The sequence below is a fragment of the Podarcis filfolensis genome (genome assembly GCF_964270895.1).
Source record: "Podarcis filfolensis genome assembly, chromosome: 5".
Classification (NCBI taxonomy): domain Eukaryota; kingdom Metazoa; phylum Chordata; class Lepidosauria; order Squamata; family Lacertidae; genus Podarcis; species Podarcis filfolensis.
In genome coordinates, this window is record NC_139608.1 from 53,972,227 (window position 1) to 53,987,145 (window position 14,919).

Consider the following 14,919-nt stretch of genomic DNA (forward strand, 5'->3'; position numbering starts at 1 on the left):
TCCCACATGTTTGTAGTTACCAGAATGTATTACCAGAAAGGAATGGGAACAAGCTACTGGGTCAAGGGAAGGGGCGACATCAACCATGCCGCTAGGAACTGGCTCTTGGGCAATGTGTAATAGAAAACATGTGAACCAGCTGTAGAATATTCGGATTTAATTGCTTCTTCTCTTTTGCTTTTTTCCTTTCCAATGCACTGTACTTACACACCCAGAACAAAGGAAAATGAATCTGAACCAGTGCAATGACTGCATGGTGTCATATACCACCTGATGGTAGTAAAGTTCTCTGTACCACTAGGCAAGATAATACAGAAGATTCCACCAGTTGTTCAAATTACACTGGGTGGGATAGCTTAATCACCTGCCAATTCTGCCAAGTGATAAGGGGAAGTTCACCCAATACCACGTGAATGCCTAGATTGCTGCCAAGTGAGAAAAGGAGCAGGGAAGGGATTGCCAAGTACAAACTCAGAATATGTTGAGTTCAGAGGACTTGGTAGACAACTCTCCATACCCACCAATGTTGTTCTTTCTTTCTTTCTTTCTTTCTTTCTTTCTTTCTTTCTTTCTTTCTTTCTTTCTTGGAGCTCAAGATGGAGTACATACTTTTCAACATTTTATCTTTACAACAACAGCCCTGTGAGGTAGGTTAGGCTGAGAGTGAGTGACAGGCTTGAGGTCACCCAGTGAGCTTCATGGCTGGGTTGGAATTTGATCCCTGGTCTCCTAGGTCCTGGTCCAGCACTCTAACCACCACACCACACTGGCTGTCAAGGAAGACATTTGCCTTCCTCCACAGACACTTTCCTAGCAGATACGTTCTCAGCATCCCTTCAGTAAATAAGGGTGAAAGATGAAATTCATAAAGCTGTGATAGGTTTTAAACATAAACATGTGTGTGATATGATGTGGTACATTTAAACTATGCTTGTTCATGTCCTTCCTTTCCCCAAGATGGGCACAAAATAAACTGCCAAGTGGAGAAGATGCATGGTAGAGAAACACTCTAAAGGAATTTATTTCAAACTATAATGAAGTTCCCAGCATCTGCCCATAAACTGAGTAAAATAAGTTTACAATTAGACCTACCTGCTGTTGCAGCTGTGGTTGATGAAGCTGTATAATTTAAGTTAAGAAACCAACAGGATTATCATGATGAGGTGCACATCTTTGCACTGAATACAATTTTGCAAAGTTATTTCGTTGTATGTCCTTCAGAAAGAAAAATCTTGTCTACAATGGACAGGAATCAATATTACTAGCTAAAAATATAATTCCACAAGGGGGAGCTAAATCTTTGCATGTAAACCATTGGTATTCAACTAGGAAGCACAGGAAAATTTGATTTCTCTCAGTTTCTTCTTTTTCTCTAATCTTAAATTCAGCCCTTCTCATTTCCACATCAGTTTCCATGCTCTGCTTGCTACCTTGCATCTTGGTCACATAACTCCCTGTTCTAAGCTTCTGGCTCACATTGCTTCTAACTACTCACATTGCTCCCACCTTTCACTTCTCTCAGCTCTGTCTTTATCTTTGAACTAAGAGCTGAGGGAGGAGCTGCAACTGTTTGGCATCCCACACTGAGTCCCTTTGATGCTTTGTCCTCTTAATGGCTCATCCTTCAGGCTATCACCTCACGCTGGAAGCTTGGACTAGCTTAATTAATTTTCAGCATTTGGTGATTCCAGTGGGTTTAAAAGTGTCTCTCACCCAAGTTAATACACACAGGTCTGGCTTAATACACATTGGCATAATACACATGGGTCTGTCACCCAGTCTTAACACTCCAAGCATTAAATTCCAACACTTATCTGATCCAGGAATTTAGGGTGTCTAGCACCTGCAAACTCATAACAATACATTTAATAACTCACAATTTGCTGCTCTTTCAGAATACCTAAATCCGGCTGCCTGAGGAAACTGCCTTGCAAAAATCTAATGGCACAACCAGCCCTGCTGAGCCCAGACCATTATGAGGATAAAGGCACTTATAAGGGGAAGAGTTTCTAGGGAAAAGTGAAGGATAGTGGGATGGTTAAGTGTTTCTTTTCTTCCTGTCCTTTCTCTGATGCCAATAAACATTTCCTGAGGGTCCTTTTCAGGGGAGAAGGAGGTGTCAGGGCCTTGTTACCTGTAGCTGTAATACCACACATGGTGTTTCTTCCTTCCTTTTCCCAATGTAATCTGTTTTGTCTGGATTCCCTTCTCAAATGTTTCAGGTGACTCCCAGAGCCTTGGCTTTTATATGGAAAATTGCACTGTGTTATAACATTAGTCTAAATGTGAAGAAGTGTTTTGCAATTCCACGGTCAGTGGTACTGCTTTAAACACCATGAGGAAATAACCTTCACCCAGGGTAATTTCCCGTCTTATCTCTTTATCTCTCAGTGGCTTTTTCTTACAATGTGTGATCATGTATAATACATATACGTCACATTGGTTTGTTCACACAAATAGTTTCCATGGAACAGTTATTGGCATAGCAGAAACACTCTGTGTGGTAAAAATGCCAGGGATATTGTAAAAATTTGGCCTATACATGCATTATGTGTGTGCCCATTGCAGGTATGTTCCATGTGTCCTTTGCCTGGACTGGTTTGGTTAAATTTTATGTCTAGATTTGATATTTATTTAAAAGCATTTTTTAAAGGTGATTAAAAAAATAAACAAATCTCTAAGTGATGTAAAAAAATACAATTTAAAAACAACAAGACTGTACAATTAGAAACACAGCTAAAATACAAAAAACACTGACAGGATTATAACAATAGGAATTAAAAAATGACAGAGCCCAATATTATGGGAAGCCTGGGCAAAAAAATAAGGATGGCATTTTACCTTAGCCTCTGAAATCTGAGAATTCTAACTTTAGTTGTCAGTCTGAAGGACATAGCTAAAAGGAAGAGGCCACAGTTTATTTTGTACCATGAAAACCACAAGAAGGGGTAGCTAAACAGTGCATTCAGCTTCCCAAATTCCTTAAAAACTTAAACCAAGACTGTGTTCCCCTGTCCAAATTTTGAGGGGAAAAATTGAATATGCCTCCCTCCAAAAGAAAAGAAAAGAAAAGAGCATAAGGAAAAATGAAATAACAGCACCATGGAATGCTTACTGACTACTGTCGATAAAGAAAACCAGGTGCAAAGGGGAACACAACTGAGTATCTTGAAAGAAGTCATGGCTGAGCATCCCAGGTTGGGTTGAGGGGCTGCTCCAAAGTGCCACATCAAACCTTGGATTAGGGGAGCCCTACCGAATATTTGAAATCATGAAGACCATTGCTAATTATTCTTAGTTACTTTATGCAATACATTTTGAAAACACAACAGAGCTTTAGTGGATAATTGCTAGTATCGACTTGCATATTTTTGGAAACATATTGGAAAATGTGTTACCTATAATAGAGGAAATGTTATATAAGGTTTGGCAATGGCTGTTAATGAATAACTTTATCTTTATGAACATTTATGGGAAGTGACAGGCCACCCAGAAGTCTATCTGCTTTTTCCCATACATTGGAAAGCTACTAGTTTTAGGCTTATCTAATCTGTCCTACTGTGAATCTCTTTTGAGCTTCAAAAAGGAAACATAAGAAATATAATTGATGAGATCATAAAAAATCCTTCAAATTGCCACATGCATGTGAACAAATGCCCCCCCCTCATCAAACTGTTGGGGAGGTGGGAAATTATTTATTTATATTTTATACAAATATTGATATACCACTAGGTCATTAAAAAAAAGCAAAGCAGTTTACAGCAATAAAAAAAAAGCTGTACAATAAAAGCCATAGACAAGTTTAAATCATGCAATAATTAATCACTGTGGAAGAAGGAATTTTCAATTGCTTGCATAGGCCTGGCAGAATGGAAACGTTTTCAGCAGTCATTTAAAATCAGGCACAGGAGATGTCCACAGCATTTATATATACAGTGGTATACCTCTAGATACGAACGGGATCCGTTCCGGAGCCCCGTTCGCATCTAGAGGTAAACGTAACTAGCGGCGGCACATCTGCGCGTGCGTCACTTTTCGCCGCTTCTGCGCATGCGCATGACGTCATTTTGAGCACCTGTGCATGTGCAAGCGGCGAAACCCGGAAGTAATGCGTTCTATTACTTCCGGGTTGCCGAGGAGCGCAACTCAAACACGCTCAACTCGAAGCGTATTTAACCCGAGGTATGACTGTATATATATAAAATATTTGCACACTGCCACATCATAAAAAATACATCACTATGCTTTACAGCAATGAAAACATAAAACCATATAATAAAAACAATTAAAATGTTAAAACTGACATCAATGAACCATTGTCGAAGGATGTATTATTAGTTGTTTGCATAGGTCTGTCAGAAGAGAAAAGTTTTCAACAGGCATTTAAAAGTTGGCACAGAGAAGGCACCTGCCGAATTTCTGTTGGCAGAATACTCCATGGGACCAGGCCAATGACAGCAAAGACTTGGTGTCTTGTAATTGTCAAATGAGCCTCACCAACTTGGGGGATGATGAACAATGTTCCTGCAGATGAACTCAATGATCAAGCCAGGATAAGAAGGATTTAAGCAATTCCTGTGGTACTCTGGACCTAGGTTCTTCAGGGCTTTGTAAATTAATAAGAACTTTGAACCTGGCTCAGTAGTAGGTGGACAGCCAGCGCAACTGTATTAGCAGTGGTGCCACATGTTCTCAACCAGAAGCTCCCAATCATCTGGCCACCGCATTCTGCACCAGCTAGAACTTCCAACCAGATCAAAGTGAAGCCCTACATAGGGCGTATTACAGTAATCCAGCTTTGAGGTTGCCAATGCAGTGGTCAGGCTATCCTTGTCTAGCAGCAGATGTAGCTGATGAACCAGAAAAGCTGGTAGAAGGCACTCCTAGCCATGGAGCACAATTGGACCTCTAGTAACAAAGATGTATCCAGGAGTACCTGACAAACTATATACTAGCTCCTTCAGGTGGAACTTGCCAATTTCCCTAACATGGGAACCACCCACCCAAAGAGCCTCCGTCTTCCCTGGATTCAAGCACAGTTTATTGGCCCTTTGTCCAGTCCACCACTGCACCCAAACTTTCACAGCTTCTTCTGATTCAGATATTATGGAGAAGTAGAGCTGTGTCTCATCAACATACTGGTGAGGTCTTGCTCCAAAACTCCTAATGACCACTCCAAACAGCTTCGCTCCAGCTGGTTGATTGGGCTGAAGCAGCAGAGCTTGGAGCAAAGGAAGGAAAGTCTAAAGAGGACACCGCTTCGTAAAATTGTATTTATAAAATGATCAGGCTTCACTGTTCAGGGCCAGCCCTACCATTAGACAGAGTGTGGCTGCCATCTGAGGCAGCAGATGCTGAGGAGCAGAGGGTCAAAGCTTTGACGCCTTGGCATGCCCTGCACTTCCTAAGGAAGCTGACTACCCTCAGGTGTGGTGGAGATTCTGTCCCCTTACCACGGTTGAAGTAGTATTTATCTGCCCATCTAGACAGTTTTTGTAAAGGAACGGGAAAGGAAGAGGTACTATCTTGTTCTTTGCCTGAGGCATCAGAACATTTTGGGCCAGCCCTTTAAGTATTGAAAGGAAAAGATGGATGTGCAAAGAATAGCTACGTGCAGGGAAACAAGAAGTTAGTGATAACAGTAATATGTGGAGTTATATTTTATATATAGTATCACATGCAGTATTGGAAGGAGTCAAACATTAAGCCTCCTGCAAACTGAACTTTTGCATAGTGACAGTTGTACAGTAACAACCCCATATGTCATCGTGACTGCAATTCTGTATCATTGTAGCCACTGCAGAGAATTACCCAGAGATTCATGTTCATTGTACCACTTGAACTTGATCACAGCTGTGGCATTTCATCACAAGTATGGGTGCAACCATTGCCACCAATTTAGTGTTGCAAATGATTGACGAGATGAGAAGTCACAGCAGGAAGATTTTAAAGGGTAGAATGACCCCCCCCCCCAAGTATATGTGATGCAAGTAACTTTTTCCTTCCCCACTGAGCTTCACAGACTTCCACAACCAAGTATGGAATGTAGAGTTGTAACCTAGTACCATTTTCCCTGGGAAAGGTACCGTGGTTTTCGCTGTATAAGACGCACCAGACCACAAGACGCACCTAGTTTTTGGAGGAGGAAAACAAGATAAAAAAATTCTGAATCTCAGAAGCCAGAACAGCAAGAGGGATCGCTGCGCAGTGAAAGTAGCAATCCCTCTTGCTGTTCTGGCTTCTGGGATAGCTGCACAGTCTGCATTCACTCCATGAGACGCACACACATTTCCCCTTACTTTTTAGGAGGGAAAAAGTGAGTCTTATAGAGCAAAAAATATGGTAATACTTGGGACCAGACTGATCGGCAAAATCAGAAAGTTTGGAAGACCTTTTTTATGTTGGTTTAGCTGATTAGCTTAGATAGTCCCCACTTTTTCTATAGTAGGGATGGAGAACCTGTGGCCTCCAGATATTGTTGAACTCCAATTCCTTTCAGCCCTAGTCAGCATCACAAATGGTAAGGGATGGTGGGAATTGTAGTCCAGCAACTTCCTTACTTTATTCAAAGGGATAAATTTCTCTACAGGCCATTAGTTTTTTGCCAAATTTTTGAGATTTTGTGTACATCTGGAAATGTTCACACACATTTGTGACTCAACAATGGGGTTGCATTCCTTCTTTCTCTGACAGCTGCCGATCAAGAAGGTTCTCATGGTCAATGGTGTCAAAAACTACTGAAAGATGCAGGATTGTCAGTTTCCCCCTTTTTCCTAGCATAGATCATCTGTCAGAGTGGTCTTTGTGCCAAAACCAGACTAGAATCCAGATTGAAATGGGCGATCGGTCTCATGCAAAAGCACCTGGAGTTGTGCAGCCACCAACTGCTCAGGTACCTTCCCTAAGGAAGATGATAGATGATAAGAGAGACCAGATGATAATTCTTAAAATCCTAGGGGCCCAAGCCCTAGTTGCAGACTGTCATAGACCTGTTACACTGGCGCATATTAACTGTAATACAACCCAATGACTGAGCGGTCATAAGATAATGGATTCACTGTGATAAAGTATTGAATATCTGTTTAATATGTATATATCTTGAGGATTGTTTCTAGTATGCGGCTTTGTATTACCTGTTTCACTGCTTTGTATTAACCTTGCATGCATTTCATTGGTTGGAAGACTGACGTTGATGGCTAGTCTCCCTCATGGGTAGCAAGTGTCACCTACTCAAAATAAATTTAAAGTTGTGTTTGTAAAGGAAAGGAAGTGAAGGAGGCAAGAAAGGACATATCATGCACACACCGCCATACAAAAGTAATAGATGTGGAATAGCAAGCATTTCTGCACTTGCTGCTCCCTAGCAGACAATGCAGTCCTGTCACCAGGACCAATGGCTTCCTACAGAAGTTTTCTCTCACTTTCTCTCCTTGCTCTCTCCCACACATAAACACCTCAGAACAGGAACCTCCAGCCACTGTTGCAACTGTCAGTCATCTGCTGCAGCTCCTTCTCACCGCAAGGGCCTGGGATTGTCAAACCTGCCCAAGCCTACAACTAATTTGGTTGTCCTGTGCCATTCAACTAGAGACTGGACATGGGAAGGGGAAAGGTGTTGTTTTTAAAACTGCACAACACTGTTGACAACCTTTAGATGTCTTTTAATATTTTCTTATTTTACTGTGTTTCTTTGATTAAACAGAAAACATTTAATCAACGTGATATCTGGTACATCTGTTCTGCATAGGCTGGCATTTTTATAGGTCATTCAAATGACACATCTTCTAGTTCCTGCAAGAATTCTGTGAATAGATATATCATCTGCCTCACTAGTTTAGGCAGTTCAGGGCAAAACCTTGGAATGCACACAGCTTGTCGGCATTTGCTGCCCCACTCTGTCTCTTTGTATGTAGGCTTGGTGTCCAAAAAAGAGATCTCTGTTTCCTCTAGTTCTCTGCCAAGCTTTCAAATACTCTTACGTTACTCTGCAAAGTTCCACTTTTAGTCTGTCAATCAAGTTCTTGCCACTGGCAACCTAAGAACTCTCTGTTCTCCTGAGCAATCAAGAACAACCTTTGACAAATGTGCAAGCTGCTACATTTTACCCAAGCCTGATTTCCTCCTTCATTTGTGACCTTTACTTTACTTCCTCTTCATAAATTCTCACAGAGAGATTATGAGAATTTCACCCCATTTTTTTTATAAATGAGAACATAACATAGGAAGAGTCTGCTGGATCCAGCCAATGGCCCATCTTGTCCAGCTTCCTGTTCTTACTTTTATTATTTATTATTTATTAACATATTAGTCATTTGTCACCCAAAGGTATCCAAGGGACTTACAGTAAAGAAAAATATAAAATACATAATGCCATAGGGTAAAAAAGGGGGGATAATACATTACTATTTAATACAATACAGCAGTACCTCGGGTTAAGTACTTAATTCGTTCCGGAGGTCCGTTCTTAATCTGAAACTGTTCTTAACCTGAAGCACCACTTTAGTTAATGGGGCCTCCTGCTGCCACCGCGCCGCTGCTGCATGATTTCTGTTCTCATCCTGAAGCAAAGTTCTTAACCCAAGGTACTATTTCTGGGTTAGCGGAGTCTATAACCTGAAGCATATGTAACCTGAAGCGTATGTAACCCGAGGTACCACTATATAACATTTATAGAAAAACAGAATAACATAGCAGCTGTATCAAATGGTAGCAAACAACATTAACAATACTCAAATAATAAACAAAGCCATACTTTGACCCACTAATTAGTGAATAAACAAAGCCTCAACCTCCCCCTAGCCCAAAACTCATTCACATCGAACCAACAAATTTTCCCCTTTAACCTCCCCACCCAGATGTCTGGTGTCAAGGCCAGCTGTTGCAAATCAGTGGTGGGTTGGTCCAGTGTCCTCTAGGGATGGTCCAGCACCTTTCCTCTCACTTCAGGGGAAACAGACATGTCCCAGCTTGGGTTGGGCCTTGCCTTGTCTAAACCCATCTTCTGGTTGCCCCATAGGTTCCTGGATGCTTGGGTTGCCCCATACCAGGATCCAACACTGGTCAAATTCAAAGTACATTAGGTACTTCCCAGAAGACCATTCCAACAGCAAGGTCTGATTGGAATGATGATCCAATTCTTACCCATTGCCTTGCTACTCCTTACCTGTTGTATAAAGCTGTGGCCTAATTTCACTGAGCACTAGTGTGTATCATTCCTGCTGCACCCATGGGCCATAAATCTATGTTGAATACCCCTCCACTCATTGCTAAAAATTCATGGTAGTGCTTTGCCCTTTGCCCTCCTTTACTCTGGTGTGCAAATGAAGAGCTTTGCCCCACTTCAGCAAATGGTTTCCAGTCAAAGAAAATTATCCTCTCATCCATGAAGTCATTTCCTTGCCTCATATACACAAATAGGGGCTTCCATGTGTCAATTGAGTCTTCTTCTGCAGCCAACATTATGACCCAAATGCTTCACCTTTGGGTAGATAAGGAAATGTTAAAAGTAAGATATGGGATGAACAAATAAAACGCGTCATAAGATTTATGGCAGAGACAGAAAAGTACATATACACAACAGTGCTGTTTACCACAAGCATTTGAGTTGGGGAGCTTTTTGTACCTGGACAGAAGTCTTGACGAGATGGATTCCACAGTGATGGTTGCTTGGGTGATGCTGTTCAGTACATTGGCTTTGCCAGGTGTCTCAGGTAATTGCTGGGCTTAATCCCAGAGTACATTAGATGTAGAAAGTTTGTTTACCTAAGTTCCACTTACAGATTTTGGCAACAATTTGGGGACGTATTTGCAAAGTTACGAAACATGACTATAACAGCATGATTTTGTATTTGATGCCTCTTCAGTTATCCAGAAATGATCACGGTTAGAAATGAACTGATGGTCAGATAGGCCATTGATCTGACTCCATAATGAAAGAGCAAGAATAGGCTTTGAACTTTAGATGAAAGTAAAGCATGAATTATTTTTATAGCTTAAAAAAGAGAAAACAAATGCCAGAACTCAACAAAATGTTCACTTGAGCTCATGGGAAACTAACTGTGTCAATATAGCACTTCTTAAAAAATCAGTAATAAGGTACATCTTAAATTAGTCCACCACAATATTTTAGGATTGCATTCTAAGTAATCTTTAGATACTTCACATACTGATTCTTTTCATTGTTCCAAAATGTCTCTTGTATGGGCAGGTGTGGGGAACTGTGCTGGATGGGTAGGGAAGTGGCCGCAGCCCCAGGCTGCTTCTCCTGAACACTCTGGCTGTACACTGTTATTGAAGGGTAGCTGCATGTGCCATGTGGCCTGTTCTGATGTCTGCATCTAGCCTGCTCCATTCAGAAGTGGTGGAGGTCATTGTCCCATAGCTAGCATTGTAATAAGTTTGAACTGCCAGTCTAGTCAGCTACTGTGCATGGAATGGCGGGGCCAGCATCTTGATGCCTAAGGAAGGAAAATGTCTTGGTCTGATCCTGACTCTCTTCCATCCACCCCTCCTTCACAGATGCTCCAGATGTCCTTTTTACTGAGCAGTTATGATTTGTGCTCATGAGCTTATTGAGTAGGGCCATGCAACGGGTTGCTATGTTGTTAGGAGACATACATAGCACCAACCAAGTTATCCCAGTATGCTTGGGGGCATAGGTTAATGGTGTAGACTGGAAGACTCAGGAGTCGCCCCTCTAAGGAGATGTCACAGTTATACACATATACCTGCAATGTTGTTTTCCAATTCCTTCTACTACAGGTTACACAGTCATTCCTGATACCACAACCACCACACCAGAAACTACCGGTAAGAACTCACTTTGTTTTGCTTTTTCCAAGTATCATGGGATTTAAAATATTATGTGTTTCAGGTCTAGAAAACAGGTCGTATCCAATGATAATCCTGCTTAGAGTAGACCCATTGAAATAGGCCTACAGTGGTCATGTCCATTAATTGTAATGTGTTTTACTCTGAGTAGGACTAACATTGGAAATTTGACTGCCAAAATGATGGACTTTAAGTTCTGTGAGAATACAGTAAAGAGAAGAAAACACACACTCAGATAGGATTTGAGAGATATTCTGCTCTTAGCTTCGTTGTTCTGCGTTGAAACCCTTTGGGAGGAACAGTAGGGTATAAATTCAAAATAAATAAATTATTATGAAGACAGAAGCCATACAGCCAGAAGCAGCTTGAAGGACAGGGTGGATTTGCTACATGAACTTCCCTGCTGGTGGGAAACTCCTGCCAATGTGTTTTCACTGAACTGACTTCCCTGCAACCTTGGACCTTCCACGGTACCTCCCAGTAAGCAGTGACCCACCTGCTAAGATGCTAGTGTAGCAGCTCCATCTCACCAGGTGAGTGGTTTCTGCACACACCTGGATATTAAAACACTCCATTCTTTGTACAGAACCCAGTCTAGTGAAAGGAGAGGTTGATTTCGAGTGAAAAACTGTGATCGGGGAATGCTTTAAGCATGCCTTTCATCCCCCAACCCTTTCACACTCAGTTTTCATTTTTGAAAATGATGCTGATTGCTAATTCCCAGATATTTACAGGAAACTTAAAAAGACCCTGAAACCCAACATAAACTTTGGCCTGTATCCTATATCTTCATGACTGAAGGACTGACCCCTGGGACATCTACAATGATTTTCTCCAATCAATATTGTCATGTTTGAGGAACAGTCCTAAATGTGTGATTGCCCCAAATGAAAATAACAAATAAGAAATCTCACAATTAGCTTTGTGCCACTGCAAATCGTACACTCACACAGTTAGGAGAGCGTTCTCTATGAGATTACATTGAATCATTCTTGGCCTATTGCTTTTCTTCATTTTGGTGCAGGATATTATCAAAGGCATGTATCCACTCTACAAATAGCTAAAATAGGTGTGTGGCGGGGAGGGAAATAAGGAACTAGGGTGTAAGTAAGCTTTTGGCCACCATTTGACCTTTTGAGTTCTGGAAAAAAAAGATTTGGATGGAGTGTTTCCTATCTCCCAGCTTCACAGAAATGTGCATAAACAAAGGAGGTTCTTGATTTCATTAGATTAATTCCAGATGATTTTATAAAGTCCGTTTCACATGATGTTTTCTTCTGAATGCCCATGGTAAGAGCTGATGTCGATCACATCTGAAAACCTATTAGTTTTCATGCCTTTTTCCTGGGAGAGTGAAACTGCCACCTGTTGATGCATGCAAGTACATTCCTAAGAAATATTCTTCATACAAAACGGACACTCTAACTTAAAGATGGAATATGTGAGCAGCCTCTGAAAGAGAAGGAAGAAACAGGAACATGTGATTTTCTCTTTAAAAAGGAGTAATATTTTGATTCCTGAAAAGTTCATCTGAAAATGATAATGGAAAACTATCTAGGGGTGACATTTCCATTTCAAACAGTAACATGAGGAACAGCCCTTAGTGCGGACAGAACAGGAGGCTAATAATATTTAATACTGCCCAGAATGGCTGGGGCAATCCAGAATAATAATAATAATAATAATAATAATAATAATAATAATAATATGTATGAAAAAGTTTCCATTGCCCTTCTTGTGTTCCATGAGCACTGTATGGTCCATGGGGTCATGAAGAGTCGGACATGACTAAACAACTAAACAACAACCCTCATAAAAGGATCTTCATAACTCTAGTTTAATAATTCAAATAAAAAATCAACCTTATTTAATTCCCTGTGGGTATTGCATAAAAGAGGATGTTTTTCTGTATAGGCTGCTAAATGCCAATATATTTGTTTTTTTCCAGCATGGGCAGATGGTGAGTCTACTGTTCATATTTGTCGCAATATGGTGTTCATGTTTGTCCTAGATTTCCAATTAGATGTATTCTGTTAGCTCAGTGGTAAGAAACATGCCCTTTAGGGCAATCTTCTGGGGTTACATGCTAGTGGTGGTTTGGGCCAGAGGCAAAAGTGGGGAGACAAGCAATATAAATTTTATCTTTGTACAGTAGGCTTTTTTTTTACACAAACTAGAGGCAAGGTATTATGACTTATATTCGCAAAAGTTCTAGTCAGATTTTTTCAATTTGTCATTTAAAATTGGTAACCAAAATGGGAACTACTCCATATCTCCTAGGGTTATATATTTTAAAACCACAGCTAATATCTATGGTAGAAAACAAAAACAAAAGAAAATTAGCACAATTTTAGTAGTGTATAATTAAAATTATTTCTTTCTTTCCCAAACAAACAGTTAATTAAAATATGGCTTAAAATACAGCTTAAAATGCAGCCTCATTTTAGTAGCAGCCCATAAATCAAGACCACAAAGGAAGGAAACATAAGATATTCACCCGAGCCAGCTATCCATGCTGGTCCTACATGGGCCAGCAAAAAAGCCAAGGGAAAATTTATATACCAAATCCCATATAAGGGGTCAGAGTGAGTTTCAGCCGAAGGCCAGGCGGAACAGCTCCTTCTTTCAGGCCCTGCGGAAAGATGTCAAATCTGGCAGGGCCCTAGTCTCTTGTGACAGAGCGTTCCACCACGTCAGGGTCAGTGCTGAAAAGGCCCTGGCCCTAGTTGAAAACCAGTCTAACCTCCTTGAGGCTTGGGACCTCCAAAGTGTTGTTATTTATGGACCTTAAGGTCCTCCACGGGGCATACCAAGAGAGGTGGTCCCATAGGTACGAAGCCAACATTGTTATTGAGTTCTGGAAAGAACCACATTTACCTTTGATTCCACTGTTTATATAATATGCCAGTACTAAAAGTCAAGCAACTTCTGCTCTGCTATCTCTGTCACTGTCTTCTATCTAATACTTTATGTTTGTTCTGCAACTGTATCCTCTCCTGTACCACCATCCAAACAACCATTAACAGAACAAAGTAACTCAAGTTTTTCAGCGCATATTATTTATGGGCATGATAAGGTTTGGAAATCTTATCAGTACTGCATTTAGTTGGCATTCCTTGTTTACAGTGTTCAAAAAGTGTCCAGCGTAGGAAGATTAAATGGACAGTTGATGTGAAAACACATTTCCTTTCCAAGATCATTGGGGCCATTACTATTTATCATGACTTTAGATTTTATTGACCTTATGTTGCCCCTCTCCCTTTTACATGGTTTGGAAACTGATAAATAAATATTTGAGAGCATAAAAGACATTGGGGAAAATCAAATCCACAATACAGGCATAGCTTCTTTGAGAACTATGAAGGGCTCTGATCCCTTTAAAGCAGCTTTGGTTATATTTTTGCCTTGTTAATACTGAAATTATATGAAATAACTTAGTGGTTACACTGTAGCTGTACAGAACTATTTAAAAACACACATGCCTAAAATGCTTACAGTTATACTGTTTTGAAGAAAGCTGAGTTCCAGGGTTATGAAAAATGTACACATGCACCACATGGTTGGGGATATTGTACACCAGTGAGGTGTCTAGAGTCTCTTTCCACGATCCTAGTAGAGTATTAGCTAAACAGCCTTTCCTCCATCAACATCTCCCAAGTAGTAGGCACTGCATAGAAAAAGGGGCCCTGTTGGGCACAAAACCCCAAATGCAGGTTCTGTTGTGGTATTTCTCCAAACTAACTCCTTCATTCCTGGTCTATGCAGCTGAGTCCACATGATGCTGAGAAGGGGAACATCATGAACTGGGCCTTTTTGAAAGTCTCATGATATGTGTTTTACATGTGTATGATAGAATACTTCATGATATACTGGTACTCTATGATGTGGAGTATGGGGCGTGTTTTAGCTTAGCTTCTTTTTTGCCCCTTTATGGCTGTTCAGTCATCATTTCCTTTCACTGTCTGCAGAGATCCCTGGAGCATATCAGCTACTAGGCTTCTGCTGGCTGCACCACAGTTATGTGTATAAAATGCTATGTATAGCGCCTTTTGCTCCTTAGAAGAAAGGCAGGATATAACTGAGAGTGAG

General features: G+C 40.8%; 1 long non-coding RNA gene across 1 annotated transcript; it reads left to right on the forward strand.

Annotated features, from left to right (window-relative positions):
* The first annotated feature begins 9,598 nt into the window (after nucleotides 1–9,598).
* LOC310763130 lies at nucleotides 9,599–12,868 on the forward strand. Its single transcript, XR_014548504.1, has 3 exons — nucleotides 9,599–9,710; nucleotides 10,762–10,809; nucleotides 12,779–12,868. It is a non-coding gene; the product is annotated as an uncharacterized lncRNA (long non-coding RNA).
* The last annotated feature ends 2,051 nt before the right edge of the window (nucleotides 12,869–14,919 follow it).